Source organism: Rosa chinensis, chromosome 7, assembly GCF_002994745.2.
Source record: "Rosa chinensis cultivar Old Blush chromosome 7, RchiOBHm-V2, whole genome shotgun sequence".
NCBI lineage: Eukaryota > Viridiplantae > Streptophyta > Magnoliopsida > Rosales > Rosaceae > Rosa > Rosa chinensis.
Window position 1 is genome coordinate 30,944,645 of NC_037094.1, and position 11,261 is coordinate 30,955,905.

The window sequence follows — 11,261 nt, forward strand, 5'->3', positions numbered from 1 at the left end:
CAGACTAGAAAGCAAGCATGCAAGTAGCTATCGAAAGAACAATTATTGGACTTGTGATTGCGTATTTCCATGCGTTGATTTGCTTGACTTTAGTGGCTCTATGCCAATCATCATACTATATACTTAAGCCCGGTTACTGTTACTACTGTTCATAAGAGACTTAAAAGACGGTTCTGCCCTCATTTAGAATTTGTTTTACGCCTCTGCCACTAACCTTTGTTTTTTTCTTCTCTCTTCCTCCAGAAGCCTCCTAGACCGACTCTTTTGCTCTCTCCCCTGCTTCCCCAATTTTCAGCTCTGCTTTTGCCCTTTCTATTCGGTTTACTTACGGTTTTGTGGTGTTGGAGTCCTGACCTTGATATATCACCTCCACTTGATTTCTTCTTTCTTCTACAGTCCTGTAAACCATCTTTATCAATTATCAAGAACGATCGAGGAGAGAGAGAGAGAAAGCGGTTGTGTTTCTTTGCTTTGCACGAAGAGATAGAGAGATAGAGAAACGGGTGTGTTTCTTTGGTTTGCACGGAGAGAGAGAGAGAGAGAGAGAGAGAGAGAGAGAGAGATCGGAGGCAAATTCTCACGTCATCATCTGAGATCGGAGGTTAGTTTCTCTCCTTCAAGTTTCAACCTTTTTGCTTTGGATCGTTCGTCGTATCGTTTGTTTAGATTTTGGTGAAAGACGTATGAGGTTGAATAAAGTTACTGTGATTAATGAATCAATTCACATTTTGGTTTGAGGTGAGTTGGTTGCTGACTTAGAGTTTTATTTTTGCTTAGTTTTTTTCAGGTAAAATTGTAGTGTTTGATCATTTGAAAATTTTGATTGATTCTGGGGTCTAGAGTATTCAAATGTTTTTCGTTGTTGTTGGAAGTATCTGGGGTTCTAATTTGATAAGAACTTATTGAGGTATTATTATTGGGTTTTGATTTGGGAAGGAAGGAAGGAATGTATCCCAATGTATAAGTTTCAGTTACCCATGTTGTTATGCTGCTGTTTGATTTAGTTTTCTAATCTATCAATTTTGGTTTATGCTTTAGAAAGTGTAGATCTGGTATGTCTCAAAGTAATTAAATGCCTCCAAGCATAAGATAGGAAGGTTAGCCTTACATTATAGAGTCCAAAACAAAAAGGAGTAAATCAAATAAACTTCAAAACAATATCAGGTATGTTTCAAATGGTCTAGGAGAAAAAGGCAATGTGCTCTTCTAGAACATGGCTAAAAGGAAGTGATTAAGTAAAAAAGCAAAGAAGCAAAATGTGTAATTTTGTTCATCCTTATTCATCTAGGGAATTATTTGGTTGGGATCTACATCCTGGCCAAGTTTATGGATATCCACAGAATATGAATAGACGGAGATACCGTCATGAGGCCAATAACATATATTACAACATTAATAAAGTTTATGGCTCATGTCATGTAGCCATGTCAATGTTGTATTTGAAAAAGTAGATCTACTACTAATGATCAGGTATCACTATAACCCTTATGAAATGGATCTGATAAGAGTACAAGGTAAAAAGACACAACTGCTACAGCAATAGCGTGAACATATGAGAACCCCCTGTACAGAAGGGGGAAAAAGGCATCAATACTTAAGTTAATAGGAATATCATAAAACTCAGTCTTTAGTGTGGTAAAAGACTATGCACATATACATTTGCGGAAGATATTTACCGGTTGTTCCATTCAACTTTTTCTGCTTTGCTCAATTTCTAATATTCCTTGAAGCTATGAGGGCTAATAAGATTTGTTAATTTGTAAAATTTCATCAAGATCAAAATCCACACTGATATATCAAGCCTCCATTTCTCTATGTTGGTTTTGCAGGTGAGACTTACTCTTGAAGAACCTAAAGCTGAAACCAGAGGCTTTGAAAATCTAATTTTGAAGGTCTGGTATTGATTCCATTCTCACTCTGTTCACTAGGTTTCAGTTCCAACATACTTTTCCTCCAAAATTTTACTTTGATTCTCTATACACGACTTCATTTATGTACATATGGACTGTTTGGATTTTTTTTTTTTTCCTTTTTCCTTCGTCTTGAGTTTCTGAAGATGTTGGTTTAGTTTTCACCCAAAGGAGGGAAAGATTTGATGCTAGGATGCTCCATATTCTCATACTATGTGCTGGAGAGAGCTAAAGATTTGGAATTTGTTGGGTTTTGTTGACTATAGGAGTGGAAGCAAAACACTGCTTTGACTCTTCCTTTGTATTAGTATTTTGCTGGGGTTTCTTTTTTTAACCAAATATTGTGTAAGTGATTAACCACAGAAAACAATGAAATCTATGCACATTGTCCTCTTTTGTCTTTTGCCAAGAATGTTGTCGCTTAGTGTTGGTTGAGTTCCAATTCCATCATTTTTACTTTGCAATTCATGTCATATTGTATCATCATATCTGTATCATGTGAGTTAAAGCTGGCCTTTGATTTTTGAAAAGCAAAAGCATATGTCATTTTCTTTGAAATGCATGTATACTCGGTAACTTTGGCATTCATGATTGTTTTCATCCATATTAATTAGCTGTAAATTTTGTCTAATGTGTTTCAATGAAATAATGAATTGTGGTAAAAAAAAAAGAACAGTTTGTGTCTCTTCACAAAAACACTATTATGATTAATGTAATATATGGTATGTTATCAGTTTGATCGATAATAAAATCATTTTCATTTATATTTTTCATTATTGTAAATTTTTATTACCAAACAACAAATCCCGCAGCAAAGCGCGGGTACCATTGCTAGTCCATATGATTGAGCTATTTTTCGGAAGCAAATGAATATATTCACAGGTAAATTTCTATAATGGAATTCCTATACACATTCTAAATTACTGTTTATAGTATTTCTTCATCCTCTACAATGGATCTGTCCATATTTCTGTAAATTTAATTAGGATTTCACTTCCATATTGACTAGGTTACTTTATTCTGTTCATGTTCACTGTATCATTATACATACATATTATGAAACAAAATCATCCATAATTAATTCTCAAATTTGAATGGCCCTAGCTAAAGCATATTTGATCAAAAAAATCTAGGTCAACACCTCATTATCTGAATCCCCATTTTCCAAAGTGTAGAATTTCTTGTACACGCACCAACAACAAATTTCACTGCAACATTGCCCTATACCTCATTAACCTAAAATGCTACCCAGAACCCACCAAGAAGGACCCCAAAATCTACTTCGTCGCTCCTTTTTTCTTAAGAAATTATGCAAATCTAAATGTAAATTATGAAACCATTAGGAGTTGGATCAGGTGGAACCTGATCTTGATCCGCTGAAAATCTTTATCAACAAGCACGATACAAAACCTATGTGTTCTATTGTCTAAAATGGTCCTCGCCATTGTGATGGTCATTATCTATTATGCTAATTGTGGCAGGGCGGCAGGCAATCTCTTTTCTTCTTTTTTTGAGAAAATAAACCATCTATTAATAACCAAACATGTTACATATCATTGGATCTAACGTTCCGAACTGTCAACAAGAGGGACAAACATGAGCTAAAAAAGCTCAACCCCAACCCAAATTAACTTATAACCAGACCTATGTATAACGATACAACCCCGCCACCAGCATTAAGATGAACTGTTTCCACCCGTTCGGACACCGCGTCCCAAAACAACCAGACCACGTGTAAGAGTGATTCACCATAACGCTGATAACCAGAAAGCACCGACCAACGACTAGAAACGCCAAAACAACCAAGACACCAGACAAAGATAACGACACTACCTAGAAACACTCAAACCCTCGATCGCTCACAAGATGAGGGACTTATTTTCAACAGTACAACTAAAAAACCAACAAGGAAAAACTAAGCAAACCGAAAGCAAAAGACCACCAGAGAGACCCAAGAACAAAAGCCCGGCCCAATCACCACCTCCTCCTGCAACAACAAGCGCAGCAAGCAAACCAATCCCGCCGTCAGTGAGCCCCATTGATTACACGCATTTTTATGCATGTAATTATATATAAAACACTATAAATAAGTTAATCTTCAAGTCAATTATTTTGTAATTAATTCATTTTATTTATTGTGTAGGAAATAAGAGGAATTACGGAAATGAGATAAAATGATCTAAAATTGGAGCAAAATGGAGTTTTAGGAAAATGACAAAATTGTCAATACGGGTCAACCGTAGTCAATGCAAATTGAGGGAGCGGAATCCAAGTGCCTTAAAGTATTAGTGGAAGTATATGGAGAAGAGAAAAGGAACGAGAAAAAAAAAATGAATTGAGAGAGTTATATTAATTAATCATTGATTTGATTAATTTGATTAATTAAGCAAGGAGCCATCAGCCATCACAAACGTGCAACAATTAAACAAGGCTTTGTTTAATTACTTCAGCCTATGAAGGAATGACATGTGGCAGGCTCTCTTAACCAACTTTAATGGCACGTTTACTTACTTGGAATGGAAAATAATCATGAATCGGAGACAAATGGAATGGGAGAAGAAAGGAATCGGTATTGATTCCGGAGGAATGATTCCTAAACCCATCTCCCCCCTTCGTAATCGAATTCCTGAGTATTCAGGAATCGATTCCTGTTAAGAAGGTGGGACCTACATCCATTCCGATTCCTTCATGAGTTAGTAAATGCAGAAATTCTTTTACCCGGAATCATTCCGATTCCTTTATATGTTAGTAAACGCAGGAATGTTTTTACCCCGTAATCATTCCCTTTCCTTCCAAGTAAGTAAACGTGCCCTAAAGTTAAACCCACAGATTCTAGGCATGATTCTCGTCCTCTCTCTTGACCAATGGACCTGATAGAGGACACGTGCAGCCTATATATATAATGCCTTCACTCTGATACTCTCGGAACCCTAGACACACAACACCAGCCACACACCCCAGATCCATTTTCTCTTTCTTCTCACCCAACAGCCGCAGACCCCATTATTCATCCTTCTTCTCCCCAAAAGAGTAGTCACACCCTATTTTTATATTCCTTTACCCTTCCTTCATCATCTCACCAAGATTTCCTCACCCAATTTATCATTCTCCACCATTTTCCAAAGAAAATCAAAGGGCTTTTACTACCCACACCATCAATTGCTCATCAACACAAAGATATCTTACTTTTGGTAAAGAGGAGGGGCTTAATTTCAAGTTGAGTTCATGTTTGCCTATAGCAAATTGTGAGCCTAGCTTGTGTTCCCTCTCTCCTCTATCATTTCTCTTAATTTCTTATGTATTTGATGATGTATTTGAGTATGGGTAGTGAGTAGTTCAATTTTGGGAGTTAGGGTTGTGAAGCCCTAACTCATCTTGTATAAATATTGATGTTTTAATTTTAATAAATGCAATTTGCATTGTGTATGCTTTAAATCCGAATTTATTGGTCCTTAGAAGCATGTTTCTAGGCTTTGTCACCTTTTGAAATTATGTTGTGGGCAATTGTGATGAGTAGATTAATAAATTGACAACTTATTGGTCTTGTTGCATCTAGGATTTAAGTGTGGTAACCATTAGCTAGCTTAATTGTAGCTAAGCTTACTTGAGTCTCTATTATCTTGCTCTCTAAGCCTCTAATTTTGGATATTGCGGCCTTAACCGGCGTAATACCCAAATTAGAGAGTTTATTGTGGCCTTAACCGGCATAGTCAATACACCGAAAGGATAATTGATGTAGTAGCCTTAACCTGTACTAGATACGGGACTCGACACATATAGGAAATGCATGCATTTGTGAAATTGGTATCGATATTTGCAAGATAGTTAGTGTGAATCACCCGACACTCCCATGTTCCCATTAATTTGAAATCCGAATTTTAATTTCTTGCTTGATAATTAGTTGTTTGCTTTTATTTTAGTTTGCATTTAATTTAGTTAATTCCCAATTCAAAACTCTCAAACAAAATTCTACCTTCCATTGTGCATAACTCATTTGGGCTACAAGTTAGTGACTTTGATTAGGCTTAATGTGAGCTAAGCCGAGCATTGCCGAGGCTTGGTGCCTTGTGAATATTATTTTACTTTATTTTATTTTTATTTTTCATTGTATGCTTTTAAGTTATTCTAGCGCCAATTACCTCGGTTAGGTCCAACACCTAATCCTCGAGGTACGATAATCAAGGTTTTAATACTTCCCTTACTTGACAACGATTCGTACGCTTGCGAGAGTTAATGAATCAAGTCACCCATCACCACCATGCTGCCGCCGGTGATCCCCAGCACCACCAAAACACCGCCACACAGCAACAAGCCACCGCGCCAAAGCCTTCCGTCGCAGCACCGCCTTGTCACGCCATAGCTAGTCCCACACCAGGCAGACGACCACAAAACGAACCCAGAGCAAAGCGAAGACAGATCCCATTCGAGATCTCCACTGCCTCGCTCTGATCTGAATCGCCACAGCCATACACCACGCAAGATCGATGATGCCAGAAACCACCACTGGAAAGCTGAAGACTGTCACTGCTGCACCACTGCCTCCGCCCCGGATCCAAGAAAGATAGATCGAGAAACGATCTGTACCGCCCGAAACTGGAGAAGAATCCACCCTCCCTGGACGGTGCCCTGAAGGCCCACAACAACTCCTAATTATCAATCCTCTCCCGGGCCAGAACACAGTGGCAGGGAACGCCGACCGTGTTCGGCCGGGAAAGAAAACACACCGTCGGTTTTTTTTTCTTTTTCCTAGGCCCGTGCACGAGGCGCGTTCTACTTCATGAAATTAGACTTTTAGAATGGCGGCAGGCAATCTCATGTCAATGCATCTTGCCAAAAAAAATTTAAAAAATAAAATAAAAAATCTCATGTCAATGTAAGCCTTGGCCTAATTCTTGGTACTTCTTTGATGAGTCATGCTACCCTATGATGTAGATGAGCTTTTTAACCCATATTCTGTGCAATGCTACAATGTCATATGCAAGGATTGAAATATCTCAATATTTTTGATATATCTCCTGATATCATTCTTTTTCGAGGGATCGATTGATCATAGGAAGATAATATCTTATCTTCCACCGTTTCTGCGAAATTTCTCCAATATCGTCAAATATCCTCGATATATAAAATATGTAGAATATATCTTGAAAAAATGAAGAAATATCTGTAAAATTTGGTGGAAAAAAATAAAAAATAGATATAAAAACTCTGTTATTCACAAAGAAGCATATATACATTATGTAATATGAAGGTTATATGAGGTGTAAAATTTTAACAACGATTTTTAGTCAGGATATGGTCTAATATGAAGGCGAATCTGGGTGAGGATAAATCCTCTCAAGGAGAATGAAGTACTTCTCATAAATGCAAATCTATGTGAGGAAAAATCTCTTCAAAGCGAATATGGGTGAGGAGATTTAATATGGGTGAGGAGAAATCTCCTCAAAGCAAGTTTGGGTGAGGACTATTCCCTTCGAGGAAAATTTGAGTGAGGAGTGGAATCTAGGTAAGAAGAAATTTCCTCAAGATGAACCTCGGTGAGGAGAATTCATGATAGAGCAATATCAACAAAAGAAAACAAACTTGATGTAGCCATGTTTCAAAAAAATAACTCACTTACTTCATCTTTCTCAATTATATGGGATTGGTCCCAATTATATGAAGGTTTCAGATGATGAAAACAAACTATGAGGTTATGATCTGCACAAGAGTGTAAAAAAATAAGGTGCAATTATATGAATCATTTGGAACTGTGTAGTCCGAGACTCTGTGACTTTTTGTAGTCTGTACTAGAACAGCTGGACATGGTGCTCAAGAGAACTTTGTTTATGGGAGGAGAATTAGAGGTGCAACTGATGATCAAAGTACCCCATCTGATGTTTCTTCAGTTGCCTTAAGTTTTAACTCTATCAGTTTAAGCATATAACACAGTGAGACCTCAATTGAATCTCATGAAAGCAACAATCAATTTGGCTATGATGCTTATGGATATAATCAATATGGAGAAGTACATGATCAGTCATCCAATTGGATTCATCTTTGTTATCCTCTTATAGGACAAAACAATCGGCAACTCCAGAGACATCTATAACTATCATGTTTATTACTACAGTAGCTCATATATCTTGGTCTAATTATTGTACTTTCATAGATCAGTGAACGACTTTTCAATTACCTAAAGTCTCTTTTTAAGTATAGATGAAGTTGACATGCATATCTGTTTATATGTAAATCCAATAAAATAACTCTTTTTAAAAAGATATATTTTTCAGAATATCCCCGCTATTTCCAATATCTCATTTTTTTTAAATTTCAAAAAATATGTAAAAATCGATATTTTAATCATTGGTCATAGCTCAGACAAAGCAACAAACTATAAATTTTAAGGGTTATTATCACAAATAGTACCTAAACTTATCATCTATCTTATCGATGTTACCTGAATTTCAATTTTGATCACAATTAGTACCTGAACTTTTCAATTTTATTTCAAATGCTACCTATCACTAACTTCCGTTAAAAACTAACATGTGCAAAACACATGACCTATATTCCAGAGTAGTTTGACGAAAATACTCATTTAAGTAATTTTGTTTACTAAATATTTTGATCAATTAATATGTTAATAAAAATAGAAGTTCAATTAAAAATGTATCTCTACCCTCTTATGAAAATAAAATTTAAATACAAGATCTCAATAAAAATTAATTTGTTTTATAGATACAGACAAAACATTTCAAATAAAACTATAATTTTTTTTTTGGACAAACTATAAAACATTTAAAACCAAAAGCTTATCAAAACTTTCGAAATTCTTTTTTTTTTCCTGTCATTCATATTTTTAATTGAAGTTGAAAGTTTTTCCTTTTGATAGTCTCATTTTTATAGCCACATTTTCACAATATAAGTGAAAATAAGTGATATTACAAAAACAAAAAAGAAGAATGTAATTTTACAAATTTATCCTTAAAAAATGAGTCACATGTTTGACACATGTCCGTTTTTAATGGAACATTAACGGAAGTTAGTGATATGTAACATTTGAAATAAAATCAAAAGGTCAGGTATTGATTGTGACCAAAATTAAAGTTCAGACACAATCGATAAGATATATGATAGTTCAGGTACCATTTGTGATAATTATCCAAAATTTTATTTTATTCTATTTCAATTTTAGGATAATAGGGCCTATACTTGGTGTAAACATGTGCTCTAATAGAGGATATGTGAACTTATTTGTTTCAAAAAAGAAGTCAGACAAGTAGGGAATTACACACATGTAATTCTCCCATTGAAATTATTTTTATTTATTTATTTATTAATTGATATCAGAATTATTTTACTGACCTTTAAGAAATGTCACATGAAATTATTTCGTCGTTTTGTAGTGTGGCAACTCGTAAGTTAGGAGAGCTGACTCGTGTGGATTGTTTTTTTTTTTGTGATCTTAACAGTGATGAGAAAAATCAAACCAAAATAAAAACAAAATTCTAGATGAATGTCCAATTTTCTCAATTATTAGGTTTAGTTCATCCCTCTGAAATTCTAATACTTGCTCATAGCTGGTTAGCTTCAGAACTACATCAGACTAAGATTGGAGTTGCTGAATATAGTAATAGTAGAGCTCCCTTGAACAATTTGATTTGAAAGTCTATTTACATAAGTGATCTACTCATAAATACTTAAAAACTCAATGGTCGAGATGTCAATATGTGATAAAAAAGTGAGTCCAACAAGCTGTTCCTTCAAATATATATATATATATATATATATATATATATCCCTCACTACAAGAGCTCGTTGTTGATACTCGCCAGAAAGAATTGTGGAGATAAGAATTTGGGATTATAGGTGTTAGACTGACGGAATCGTTTGACTTAATATCAGCCTTCCAAGGTCATTAAAATATATCCAATGGTTGTCCATGTTGTCCCTCAAATTTGCCAAAAAAAAAAAGTGAATCCCTTAGTGAAAGGGCCATATCTGTGTGTGATTTACACACATACGCACATGATCGCTTATTATACTAACTTTTCGATCACATATCGGTATCTCGACCATTCAATTTTTAGATCTATATGAGTATATCACTTGTGCAAATTTTCAGTCAAATTGATATTCGTTAAAGTATCTATAAATGTGATTTACAATCATAAACATGAACAGTTCAAGTTGGACAGATTTAGTTCGTCGATTTATTTAATCTAGTTTGATACCTTAGGGGTCCTCAATTTGACTAAAAATTTTCAGAAATAATTTATTCATGGAGTCCTAAAATTGAACAATCGGGATGCCGATAAGTAATCGAAAAGTGCGTCTCATGATAAAATGACAAAAGGTTGGACAGATTTGGTTCATTCATTTATTTAATCTAGTTCGATACCTTAGGGGTTATCAATTTGGCTAAAAAAATTCAGAAATAATTTATTCATGGAGTCCTAAATATTGAGCAATCGAGATGCCGATAAGTAATCGAAAAGTGAGTCTCATAATAAAATGAAAAAAAAGGGAATGTTTTGATGGAAAAGCCCTATATATACAGAAGCGATTCCTACAAACGATCTTTTAAAATCTTTACACAATGACTATTTACACAATTTTAGAATAAAAATTGCCCACTTACTCCACTAAGAGTTTTTTACTTCCATTTACCCAATCTAACATCTATTGACAGTATTGCCCTCATTTTAATTAATAAATTACACTCATCTCTCTCTCCCCCCTCCCCTCGTCGATCTATTCTCTCTCTCCTCCCCCATCACCGATTTCTCTCTCTTTCTCTCAACTCATCTCAGATTCTCTCTCTCTCTCTCTCTCTCTCTCTCTCTCTCTCTCTCTCTCTCTCTCTCTCTCTCTCTCTCTCTCTCTCTCTCTCTCTCTCTCTCTCTCTCTCTCTCTCTCTCTCTCTCTCTTCCTTCCCGGCCGAGTACTCAATTATTAAATTACAACTTCAATTAAATCTCTCTCCCTCTCAACTTCGATGATCCCATAAGCGGATCTAGCTCCAGCCCACTGGTAAAGCCCGTCTCTCTCTCTCTCTCAAATCGCCTCCGCCTTCTCTTCCATCTCTTTCTCTCTCAGATCGCCTCCACCTTCTCTTCCAGATCGGCCTGTGAACTGCCATTTTCGACTTCACAAGGTGGCTCGATGTTTTGACCTTGATGTAGGGTCTCTAGTTTGGAGCAAGTCCACACTCCTTGATGATTCTGATGAACAAGGATTGCATACGCTCACCTTAGTCTTTGCCGCGAATTTTTTGGAAATCACTTTTGGAGATGAGTTGTTGTGAGGCCTCCTCGAAATTCTCACCCTCTTGTTCATCGGAGCAACTCTGTGAGTCTCCATTTTCCTCAC

General features: G+C 35.8%; 1 long non-coding RNA gene across 1 annotated transcript; it reads left to right on the plus strand.

The window, feature by feature from the left end:
* The first annotated feature begins 248 nt into the window (after positions 1-248).
* Positions 249-2,319, plus strand: LOC112176943. The gene is made up of 2 exons (XR_002927231.2): positions 249-601; positions 1,830-2,319. It is a non-coding gene; the product is annotated as an uncharacterized LOC112176943 (long non-coding RNA).
* Positions 2,320-11,261: the final 8,942 nt, after the last annotated feature.